The sequence below is a fragment of the Schistocerca americana genome, chromosome X (assembly GCF_021461395.2).
Source record: "Schistocerca americana isolate TAMUIC-IGC-003095 chromosome X, iqSchAmer2.1, whole genome shotgun sequence".
Classification (NCBI taxonomy): Eukaryota; Metazoa; Arthropoda; class Insecta; order Orthoptera; family Acrididae; genus Schistocerca; species Schistocerca americana.
The window spans coordinates 491,642,439-491,655,625 of record NC_060130.1 but is presented as its reverse complement, the minus strand read 5'-3'; positions in this window follow the sequence as shown (position 1 = coordinate 491,655,625).

The following is a 13,187-nucleotide window of genomic DNA, read 5'->3' as shown; positions in this document are numbered from 1 at the left end:
ACAGAGGAAGACCGCACTGCAGTTCCTTCTCTAAATCCTCACACAAACGAAAAAATGGCTGACATCGAAATAAGTGTCCAAGGAATAGACAAGCAACTGGAATCACTCAACAGAGGAAAGTCCACTGGACCTGACGGGATACCAATTCGATTCTACACAGAGTACGCGAAAGAACTTGCCCCTCTTCTAACAGCCGTGTACTGCAAGTCTCTAGAGGAACGAAAGGTTCCAAATGATTGGAAAACAGCACAGGTAGTCCCAGTCTTCAAGAAGGGTCGTCGAGCAGATGCGCAAAACTATAGACCCGTATCTCTGACGTCGATCTGTTGTAGAATTTTAGAACATGTTTTTTGCTCGAGTATCATGTCGTTTTTGGAAACCCAGAACCTACTCTGTAGGAATCAACACGGATTCCGGAAACAGCGATCCTGTGAGACCCAACTCGTTTTATTTGTTCATGAGACCCAGAAAATATGAGATACAGGCTCCCAGGTAGATGCTATTTTTCTTGACTTCCGGTTGTGTTCGATACAGTTTCGCACTGTCGCCTGATATAGAAAGTAACAGCCTACGGAATATCAGACCAGCTGTGTGGCTGGATTGGAGAGTTTTTAGCAAACAGAACACAGCATGTTGTTCTCAATGGAGAGACATCTACTGACGTTAAAGTAACTTCTGGCGTGCCACAGGGGAGTGTTATGGGACCATTGCTTTTCACAATATATAAATGACCTAGTAGATAGTGTCGGAAGTTCCATGCGGCTTTTCGTGGATGATGCTGTAGTATACAGAGAAGTTGCAGCATTAGAAAATTGTAGCGAAATGCAGGTAGATCTGCAGCGGATAGGCACTTGGCGCAGGGAGTGGCAACTGACCCTTAATATAGACAAATGTAATGTATTGCGAATACATAGAAAGAAGGATCCTTTATTGTATGATTACATGATAGCGGAACAAACACTGGTAGCAGTTACTTCTGTAAAGTATCTGGGAGTATGCGTGTGGAACGATTAGAAGTGGAATGATCATATAAAATTAATTGTTGGTAAGGCAGGTACCAGGTTGAGATTTATTGGGAGAGTCCTTAGAAAATGTAGTCCATCAACAAAGGAGGTGGCTTACAAAGCACTCGTTCCGCCTATACTTGAGTATTGCTCATCAGTGTGGGATCCGTACCAGATCGGGTTGACGGAGGAGACAGAGAAGATCCAAAGAAGAGCGGCGCGTTTCGTCACAGGGTTATTTGGTAACTGTGATAGCACTACGGAGATGTTTAACAAGCTCAAGTACCAGACTCTGGAAGAGAGGCGCTCATCATCGTGGTGTAGCTTGCTCGCCAGGTTTCGAGAGGGTGCGTTTCTGGATGAGGTATCGAATGTATTGCTTCCCCCTACTTATACCTCCCGAGGAGATCATGAATGTAAAATTAGAGAGATTAGAGCGCGCACGGAGGCTTTCAGACAGTCGTTCTCCCCGCGAACCATACGCGACTGGAACAGGAAAGGGAGGTAATGACAGTGGCACGTAAAGTGAACTCTGCCACACACCGTTGGGTGGCTTGCGGAGTATAAATGTAGATGTAGATGTAGAGCCGAGGTTGGCTTCTACCAGTTTTTCCATTCACCTGTAAGGAATTTGCATTAGTTTTTTTGCAGCTGTGACTTACTGAACTGATAGTTTGGCAATTTTCACATCTGTCAACACCTGCTTTCTTTGGGATTGGAATTATTATATTCTTCTTGAAGTCTGAGGGTATATCGCCTGTCTCATATATTTTGCTAACCAGATGGTAGAGTTTTGTCAGGACTGGCTCTGCCAAAGCTGTCAGTAGCTCTAATGGAATGTTGTCTACTCAAACCCACATTCCTATTGTTTCATTCATTATTAAACCTACTCCTGCATTACCTCTATTTGATTTTGTATTTATAACCCTGTGTTCACCTGACCAAAAGTCTTGTTCCTCCTGCCACCGAACTTCACTAGTTCCCACTATATCCAACATTAACCTATCCATTTCCCTTTTTAAATTTTCTAACCTACCAGCCCAATAAAGGGATATGACGTTCCGCTCTCCGATCCGTAGAACGCCAGTTTTCTTTCTCCTGATAACGATGTCCTCCTGAGTAGTCCCTGCCCGGAGATCTGAATGGGGGACTATTTTACCTCCGGAATATTTTACCCAAGAGGACGCCATCATCAGTTATCTATACAGTAAAGCTGCATGCCCTTGGGAAATAATTATGGCCATAGTTTCCGTCTGTTGCCCCTGCAACTACTGAAATGGCTGCTGCCCCTCTTCAGGAACGATACATTTGCCAGGCCTCTCAACAGGGGCCCCTCCATTGAGATTGCACCTGCGGTACGGCCATCTGTATCACTGAGGCACACAAGCCTCCCCATCAAAGTCAAGGTCTATTGTTATGGGGGGGATGTAAAAGATATGAAAGATAGTATTGGAAAAATTTTACAAACTAATGATCAAATTATTGAAGCTAAACAAAAACCTGTTGCTAATAATTTACCAAAAATTATTTTAATAATAAAAAATTTTAATTTAGCTGGTGGAATGTTTCTAGAAAATAAATATTTTCATGCAGAAACTGATATTTAGCTTCCTTTAAAAATAATTTAGAATTTGGGTTTCCAAAATATCCTTTATTTGTTCCAATTTATTAAGGAGTTCATAAACATATATAATTCTATTTTTTTTAATTGGTGAGATTGAATTAAAGTTTTTATATAATTTTACTGGCTGTGAATATTTGATTACTAGGTATTTTAAGAAATTTTGTTTAGAGCTTAATAATTAATTAAAAACTCTTTTGCCAGACAGATACACTAAAGTAGTTAATGGATATGATTTTAATTATTTGACAGATACAAGGTTAAATTAAAATATGAAGGTGTGAAAAAATATAAAACAATGGGATCTCTCTAATGGAATTCACAATGTGATTTTGCAGAACCTCCGTAAAATATCTAATATTTAAATTAATTTAATTTTTTAAAATATAACAGATTTTCCATCTTGTGAATTAATTCTACCAAATATGTTTTTACATTCCCATATAAATTTTTATTTAAAAAAATTGTTATCCTTCTAAACGCTTATGCAAATAAAAAACGATTCTAATTTGTTTAAAAAATTAGTGAGGAGAATTTAAATTTCTTATATAATGTTACTAACTGTGAATATAAAAATACTAATTGTCATAAAAGAATTTCTTTTGGACTCAATAACGAATTTATAATTATTTTGCCATAAAGATATAATAAACGAATTGAAGGGATTAGTAAACTGAAATACAAAGACATTTAAAAATAAAATTTTCGATATTCAATTCACTAATACACCCAATGTGAATGAAGCTCACGTGATTCTAAAAGGTAACTTCATTGTAAATAAACTTTCAGGTTTATCTAAATTAGCTTATTTGACAGGTTATTATAAATTAAGGAAACATAATAAATTTATTTATAAATGAACATCTAATTAAAAATTGTGAATCCATTACCTTTTTACAATTTTAAATATCGTGATGATATTTTCAGAACTTCTGGAATAACAGTTAATTACTATCTATTTGAAAAAACATATGAAAAACATTACAAACTGTATTTTTAGCAAATAATATAAACTTGATTAAGCCTAATATTTTCCGAAATTCTGTGAAACTGAAAGTTATGAAACTAATAAAGGAAAATTGAAAATTATTTGAAGAACTAGGAATAAATCTTAATTTAGCTTGTGAATAGAAAATGTAAACAAATAATGATGTTAAGAGGAATGGAAATCAAACCCAGATTTACAGAATTACTACACAAAAAGATATAATTGCACAATTTTAAAAGGAGAAACAAGAAATTTCAACAAAACTGACTAAATTTTCAGCTCAGCTTTCTACTTGGACATTAAACAAAATTATTGGAATACATTTAGCAATTAATAATAATGTTATGTTAAGAAACTAATCTTGCATCGAATTAACTGAAAAAAATTAAATAAAATGCTTGTATTAATGGTAAAAGTAATGGTCAAATACGTTTTCTGTTGTTTACAAATTTTACGTTATCTCTTGCAAATAAAGATCCACGGAGTTATCAAATATAGTGACCAAGAATTTAAAGGTTTTAATTACCAATTAAACTGATGATATTTCAAGAACTGAGGTTAAAATTGAAGTATGACTTAAAGTAGGAATTATAATCTAGGACAAAGCAATCACAGTTTCTTACCAATTTATTTACATTATTTATCAGTGTATGATATTCATATATTAGTAAACGAACTTGGTTACAATGAAAAAGAAATATATTTTATACAAATTTAAAAATAAATATATTCTTTTGATAATGGGAACAAAAATTTTGAAAGTGGGATTTATTGATGCCTTTGGATTTATGCCTTTTAGCCTTGATAAACTTTTTTATATTTTAAAAAAGTATTAATTGAACTATCATGAAACTTTTTACAGAAGAAGTAATAAAGTTACTAACTAAAAGAGGTATTTATGTTTGCAGTTGTATGGAAAATTGAGAAATTTCTAAAGAAACAAAAAACAGAAGATTTTATTATAAATCAAGTGAAACACTAATTAGTGAAGAAAGTTATGAACAAACACAATTAGTTTTGGAATATAATGATTTATTTCTCAAAAGCGATCTTTTATTATTTACTGATATTTTGAAAATTCCAGAAAAACCTTTATTAAAACTTATGATTTAAAATGATCTTTGTGGTATACAGCATCTGGTTTTCTTTGCAGTGTTTGGTAAGGAAATAACTGAACCACCAATTCAATTATTACACGTTTATAATTTTTTTAATGATTGAAACATGAATAAGAGATGGTATTTCCCAATATTGTAAAAGGTACCTTAAAGCAAATAGTATACAAAGAAGTATGATGTATATCAGATATCAAATTATTTACTATACTTTGAAACTTATAATTTGTATGGTGATGCTATGAGTCAATATTTACCATATGGTGAATTGAAATTTGATGAACCAAAAAATTTTGTTTCTGGGAAAAAGTGGAGTTTCAGACACTTCTAAAATTGCTTCTATTTTTAAGTACATTGAGGATATCCAAAAAATGTACATGATTTACATAAAGATATACCATTAGCCCCAAAAACAGAATTGTGTCAGGAAGTAATGAAAAAATTACTAACCATGTTAGGAAATAAATATAATTATATTCTTCATTATAGAACTTTCAAACAGTATCTGTCTAAGTATGAAAATAAAAATTTCATAAGGTTTAATATTTAAACAATCTGATTGGTTAAAAAGATATATAGATTACAATACAGAAACGAGAATGAAAGAAAAAATTATTCTGAAAATGATTTCTACAAATTGATGAATATTGCAGTGTTAGGGAAAATGACGGAAAATGCAAGAAACAGAGTAGACATAAAATTAGTCTCAGATGGTGAAAAATGTAATAAATTTTTAGCTATATCAAATTTTAAAACCACAATATATTTAATAAAAATTTAGTGGCAATCCAAATGAATAAAACCAACAATTTGTTCGATAAATTTATTTATAAGAGTGACCGTACTTGATTTATTGTAAAATTTGTCTATGAGTTGCACTACAATGTTACGAAACCAGTATATAAACAAAACACTGAATTTTGCTATCAAGCTACTGATAGCTGTATCTATGATATAAAAACTGAGGATATATATAGGAAGATACGAAATCAATGTCTGATTGTTTTGATACAAGTAAATATCCGTAATGATTTAATTCAAATTAATAAAGATGTATTAGGAGCAATGAAAGATGAATGTAAGGAAAAATATATAAGATCAACATTGTGTGTTAAGAGCAAATCTGTATTCTTATGAAGTTGATAAGATAGATAAAAAATCAAAAGGAGTAAATAAATCGGTTATTAAAATTAAAATGTGTTTAGAGGTTATAAAGGTTCTTTATTAACCATAAAGGACAATACAAATCTATGCTTTAAGCATGAAACTTTTATTACTAATATTAATAAAAAGTATCTAAGTCATGATGATAGGAAAATAAAATAGATCTGTCAACATATGGTTATTACACAATTTATAAAGAATTAGATAAATTCGTTTTACTTTTTATTAAATTCACAGTTAATGTATTTATGATTTCCATTATGAAATTGTATTATCTTTGGTTCCAAAGCTATATTACCAACCTCATGATCCTCTTTTAAGCTAATAACATCAATAAAACTTGGAAAACTTTTGTATTGTAGTTCTCAGTGGGTAATGTGTAATAATTAACTTTCACACAGATTTAACAAAAACATTTTCGTTGTGTCTTTAAAAAAATTATGCTACAGTTTATAACTCTTGTGAAACATTGACCCATTTATAAATAATTAACTTTTATTTTTGTTATTTTTTCATTCCTTTCAATAGTTGTCTTTAGTTGCTGGATTCATATAAAAACAAATTAATCTTTAATTTATTGACAATTTATACCTTTTTTTGAATTTACTACAGGTAAGGAATACTAATTCTTTTTATGTTTTCCAATGATAATAATATTTTTCAATCTTCTTCATTTGGTATTCGTTGTAAATGTTCCTTACACTCAGGTAAAATTTGTGATTTTTTATTTAAATTAAAGTTCGTTTACAATTTATGTCCTTAACTATCTTTCTTTTAATTTATTTTTGCTAATAAAACTTACTTTATTATTTTATTTTTTTAATGAAAATGGTTTGCTTGAAACTGAATAGGAATTGAGTTGCTTGTAGATAGAAAATGACCCACACATGAAATTAAGACTATAAAAATGGAAATATAAAAATGAAAATAAAGAATTAAAAAAATAAAGACGAAGAAATAAAAACAAAAGTTGTTTTAATAAGTTTAAAATATAGTCTCTCAAAAAAATTTGAATATTTTTCATGTGCAGGTTTTTCATTCAGTACAAAATTTTTAATTACATGATTTTCAATCATTTTCATGTTCAGTTACAATTAATGATTTTCCTGTTTTTGTATTTATTTTTATATCAGGTGAAACTTTAAATTTTAAATGATGTTTTAATTATATTTGTTTATTAAATTCAGTTTTTTATTTTATCTTTGTCGAAATAAAAATTGTGTTCTTGAAATTGATTTGGAATTCAGTAGATTGCAGACAGAGAATGGCGCTGCACAAAAATGTGCATTGGTAGCCTTATTTCCTGTCTCCTAGAACACAACATGTCACGCAACTCTTGTTGCAATGTATGCTATTGGAATTTGTTAATGATGTTTCAAGATCAACAACTATGTGACACTATTTGTCTACTAACTTATGTTCTGTGGATGTTCGCTTCGTCTTCTGTTGAATATGGGAATAGTTCGTGGCTTCTGAGCAATACCAAAGGGTCAAAGAGATGTATCTCAGTCATCCTGTCTGCTGAACATTACCCAAGGATTGAAGATTCTCCACATGAGTCTGTTTACCTGTGCCAATGGTTTTGGTTGATAATTTCACTTTGAGGGTCAAAAGGTTCCAGACCGTTCTCTATAATACAGAACTGATCACTATATGTCTTAATAGGCAGACCTGCCAGTATGAAAGGAGGGAATGAGCATTTTGTCTTCACTTGAGAAGCAGTAACAGCAGATGGGTTGGTTAGTACTGTATTAGTGTCAACATAAGAAGAAAGGTGGTGAAGCGATGTGCATTGGCAGGGGACAGTTGGTCGGTTGGCTGATTCGTGAGAGGGGACCAACAGCGACATCATCGGTCCCATCGGATTAGGGACGGATAGGGAAGGAAGTAGGCTATGCCCTTTCAAAGGAACTATCTTGGAATTTGCCTGAAGGGATTTAGGGAAATAGCGGAAAACATAAATCGTGACGACCGGACGCGGGTTTAAGCCGTCGTCCTCCCGAATGCGAGTTCAGTGTGTTAAACAATGCACAGCCTCGCTGAACAGGGGCAGTTTAGCGAGTTCACAAAAGCACTTGGCACGTACTTATGCACTAATCACAGTATGGTTTCCTTGTGAATGGCAACTGCGCGACAGAGGAGGTGCTGTTCCACAGCTGAAGCCTATTCACAAAGACATTCCTCCCGTATGTTTTCAAGCACAGCTAGTGATATAAACGTAGACATTCAAAGTCAACAGTTTCTCATTAGAGTACTGAAAAATAAATAACATGTAAACAAATGATAAGCCAAAGCAAAACAAGTCGGAGCACTCGCTACCAGTAGAAAATCTCCTAAAACAAGAAAGAGGTTCTAATGTAGCGCAACGGACACTGCCTCTCACTACTATACTGACAGTGTAAAATAAAGAACACTTGGCCCTTGGCTAATACATGTCAGTCCACTGACAATCTGTTCGTCGATATTACGAAAGCATAAAATTTTCTTCCACATCTGTCCTGAATTAGTGAAGCCTTGGGAATTACTAGTAGCCATGTTTTCAGCCTCCTTCATTATTTCCTTTATTGTGCGTGTGGAATAGCCAACCATTGGGGATGTTAAGCAGTTACTGCAACACTCTCAAGTACATATTTTAATTACATTTTTGCTTCTTCCTTGGCCTCTTCAGACACAGATTTAATGGTATTGTTTAAAATCACACCCGTCTGATTATGGAGAATTTTCCCTGTACCTATGGTGCGCAAAGACTGCCATGTAGTGTAGTGAAGATACAGTAACGAGAATTTTCGAGGTGTGCTGGTCAGCAGGCGGAAGGGCGATGGAGCATCAGCTCTGTGGCCCCATTGGTTGCTATTCGAGAGGACAAGGTTACGTGCTTGCACCATGTTTCACTCTCTCCCTCCTGGAGATCACACTACGCATTCAGTCATTACCATTAAACACACGGCTCTGACACTTCGCGAAGAAGAGGTGCCAGCATGTGTTAAAGATAGAAAAAATCTTTCGAATTAGCTCCCTGAACCTGCCCTTCGGGGTCTCCCAGTCTTCCATGACATACAACTTTATCCCGTCAGCAAAAAAATGTCCAAATGTGTGTGAAATCTTATGGGACTTAACTGCTAAGGGCATCGGTCCCTAAGCTTACACACTACTTAACCTAAATTATCTTAAGGACAAACACACACACCCATGACCGAGGGAGGACTCGAACCTCCACCGGGACCAGCCGCACAGTCCATGACTGCAGCGCCATAGACTGCTCGGCTAGTCCCGCGTCCCATCAGCAGCTGTGCTGATGTCCATAATATACACAGTCCAGTCACATTAATGTGATAACCACCTTTGCTCGTCGTCAGTGTGCAACAACTACTCACAAATGGCAGATGGCAACACTAGCAGTGAAGGGTATGTAAAGCGTGTGGGAGGGACGTGAAAAGCAGTGCAGTCGTCGTTATGCAGAAACAGGGCGATTTATCTGTTGTCCAAAAGAGAATGATCATTTGCTTCCAGGCTAAACGTGGAAACCTTTTCGAAACCGCTAAGTTTGTAAATCGCCCACGCCCTGCCGTTGTTAAAGTATACTGTGCGTGGCAGAATGGTTGTGTCCAGCCTGGTGCCGAGGTAATTGTGGTGCACCACGGGCCATAATCGACAGGAGTGAACAACAGCTGTGGAGATGTGTATGGGTGAATAGATGCAACCGTTGAGCAACTGACCAGCCAGATGAACCAAGGGGCTATGGACTGTCACCACTCAACGACCATTCAATGAACGTTGCTACAGATGGGCCTCCGCAGCAGGCACCTGATTCACGCAATAATCGCTCTTCCCCTGCATGTGATTTTTTTAAACATTGGTTGCATAGAGTGAGATACGTAAAATTGAGAAAAAGTGATTACACTTTTGATGGGAGCAATTAAATTCGGCGAAGCCTGTATTGGTGGCCCAACACGATGATGTGTAACCGTCAAAAATTTAATTATAAGTTTCGTATCGCTATTGATCTTGCAACTAAAGAATCCACCGAAAAGGAATCTGACTTCGTGATGGAACTCCTGACAAGGGAAACTTCCCAACACCCCCCCCCCCTCAGATTTAGTGGTAAGGGGGCCCAGTTGACAGCCGGTCACAAACACAGATCAAGCATGAAAACAGGAAGTAAGTGAACCGAACTGCGAAAAAAAGCAAATTAAAAACAGTGGACGGTCCAAGCTTAACGTAGTATTGAGCGCAGGTGAACAGCCATGCTGGACTATTAAGTAACTACCCAGGAAGAAAACGGTGAAAAAACGAACACAGGCCAAGATATGCTTTCAACTGCCATTTTGTTTTGGGAGCCGGAAGATTTTTCATTACACTGATTTTATCACAATCAGGTATTATTCTTGCAGGAGATATGTTATGGTCTAAAAATTCGTTACCAGACTTTAATTTCTGTAAGTTTGTTGTCACTCTAGCCTGAGAAAATTTACATAAGCTTCTGTCCAGTGATTTAAGGTCTCCTTCCAATCGCATTCGGAAGGACGATGGTTCAATCCCGCGTCCGGCCATCCTGATTTAGGTTTTCCGTGATTTCCCTAAATCAATCCAGGCAAATGCCGGGATGGTTCCTCTGAAAGGGCACGGCCGACTTCCTTCCCCATCCTTCCCTAATCCGATGAGACCGATGACCATGCTGTCTGGTCTCCTTCCCCAAACCAACCAACCAACCAATCTTCTGCCAATGTATCAGTTGCAGTCAGGAGATCATCGACATACAATGTTTCTCTGTATAGTAAACTGAGTCCTAGGAGTGTGTCTAGAGCCATAGTAAATACATTAGAACTTACGTTGAGTCTAAACAGCATATTACATAAATGATAACTTCTCCCACTGTGGACAACAGCTGTGCATTTGCTTGATTCATTTGCCAATAGGACCTGCCAATAGGAACAGTTAAGATCAGAGCTAGTCAAATAGTTCTCTGCATGACATTTTTGCAATTGATTTTCTAAATTTTCAGGTTCCGTGCAAACTAGCATAATTATTTTACTAACGGCTTGCTCATCTAGCAGTAGGTGTGCTAGTAACGAGCTACATTGCGCAAAATGTGATGGTTCAATATCTTTATATTGAAGCCTTTGTCTTATTTCTCAATCAACAACCTCTCGTTTCCTCCACAGAATGGAATAGAATTCACAGCAAAATGCGTCATACGATATCACGTCCGTGTGGTACACATACACATCTGTTGTACCAAGTTTCTTCTTGAAAACACGTAAGTATTTCAAGTGTATGTATCTTAATTCTATCTATGGTTTTTCATCGAGATCTGAAGATTCCATTGCCATATCACGTATATATGTTTTCGCTACTGCAATTTTCAACACAGTGAGTTGAGAAAATGGCTTCATGTGTACTCTTTGCCTTTAAAAAATTAATTTTAATTCCCTGGTAGTAGTTACCATGTTCCAGAAGGGTTTGTATTAAGTCAACTTCAGTATCCTTTCCCTTGATGTACAAGGTATAAGTAGTACTTACCCAAAGAAAAGTATAATTTTAAGTCCTTTTTTTGAAAAACTCCATGTACAACAAGCAGTCGACCATAAGATCTTAAAAAATTAGGAACAGGTATATGGTAGCTCCATTTACCATGAAAACAGGTATTTGTGTTTGCCACATGACAGATTGTGACTTACTATCTAGAGCTCCAACAGTACGACAGTTTTGTAATGCATAGGTTTGCATAGTGTCTACCTTTTTAACCATATTGAACAAGTTTTGTGATAAGATATTGATAAAGGCACCTGTATTTAGTACTATTGTGGTAGGAATTCTTCCCACTATGGCGACCACTGAAGTTTGTACTAGAACTTGAGTACGACTAGTGTACATATGTTGATTCGTAGTTAACTAATCTCTGATATCAGTTTCGTCATTATACAGTAATAAAGTGATGTAACAATCTTGACTGCCCCCACACCATGATATGACCGCCAGCAAATGGGTTAATGAGTCGGAATTAGTTGGACGAAGTTTCGATACGAATGGCTGGCTGCAGCTCATTACTGACTTCAACAATGTTCACCGAATGACCTTGACTTTGCCAACTGGTATCAGGCGCACCTTTTTGTATGCATCCACACTCTAAAAATATAAAAAAATGGACGATTTATCCAATAGAAAAAGCTTCAAAATCTGAGCAGTTCAATAACGCACTGGTCCACCTCTCGGCCATACGCAAGAGTTATTCGGTTTGGTATTGATTGATAGAGTTGTTGGATGTCCTGAGGGATATCATGTCAAATTCTGTCTAATTGGCGCGTAAGATCGTCAATATTCCGAGTTGGTTGCAGGCCCCTGCACATAATACGTCCAACTTTCTCAACTGGGAAGAGATCCAGTGGCTCTGCTAGCCAAGGCACGGTTTTGCAAGCACGAAGACAATTAGTAGAAACTTTCGCTGTATTCGGGTGGGAATTATTTTCCTGAAATGTAAGCCCAGGATAGCTTGTTATGAAGGACAAAGAAAGGGGCATAGAATATCACCGACATACAATTGTGCTGTAAGGGTGCCGTGGATGGCAACCAAACAATTTCTGCTATGAAAGGATATGGCATCTCAGACCATGACACATGGTTGGCAGGCCGTTTGGCGGGTAACAGTCATGCAGATAGCCCACTGGTGTACGTGGCATCTCCAGACACACCTTTGCTTTTTCTCAGGGCTCAGTTCGAAGCAGAACTCAAAAATAAAGAAAACTCTACTACGGTCAATGAGATTCCATACCGAAGACATGTTTGGAGACATTCTGGACTGTTGCCCGACATGTAGCCTGACAACCAGAAATGATGGTCTGGGTTGGCATTTCTTTTCACAGCAGGACCGCTTTGGTTGTCATCCGCAGTATCCTCACAGCAAAGTGGTACGTCGAGAATATTCTACGTCCCTTTCTGTTGTGCTTCATGGCAAACCATCCTGGGCCTACATTTCAGCAAGATAACACCCGCCCGAATACAGCGAGAGTTTCCACTGCTTGTCTTGATGCTTGTCAAATTCTACCATGGCCAGCAAGGTCGCCGGATCTCTCCCAAATTGCGAACATTAGGAGCATGTTGATTCAAAAATGGTTCAAATGGCTCTGAGCACTATGGGACTTAACTTCTGAGGTCATCAGTCCCCTATAACATAGAACTACTTAAACCTAACTAACCTTAGGACATCACACACATCCATGCCCGAGGCAGGATTCGAACCTGCGACTGTAGCGAGCATGTTGACAGGGCCTTCCAACCATCTGGGGATTTTGAGGATC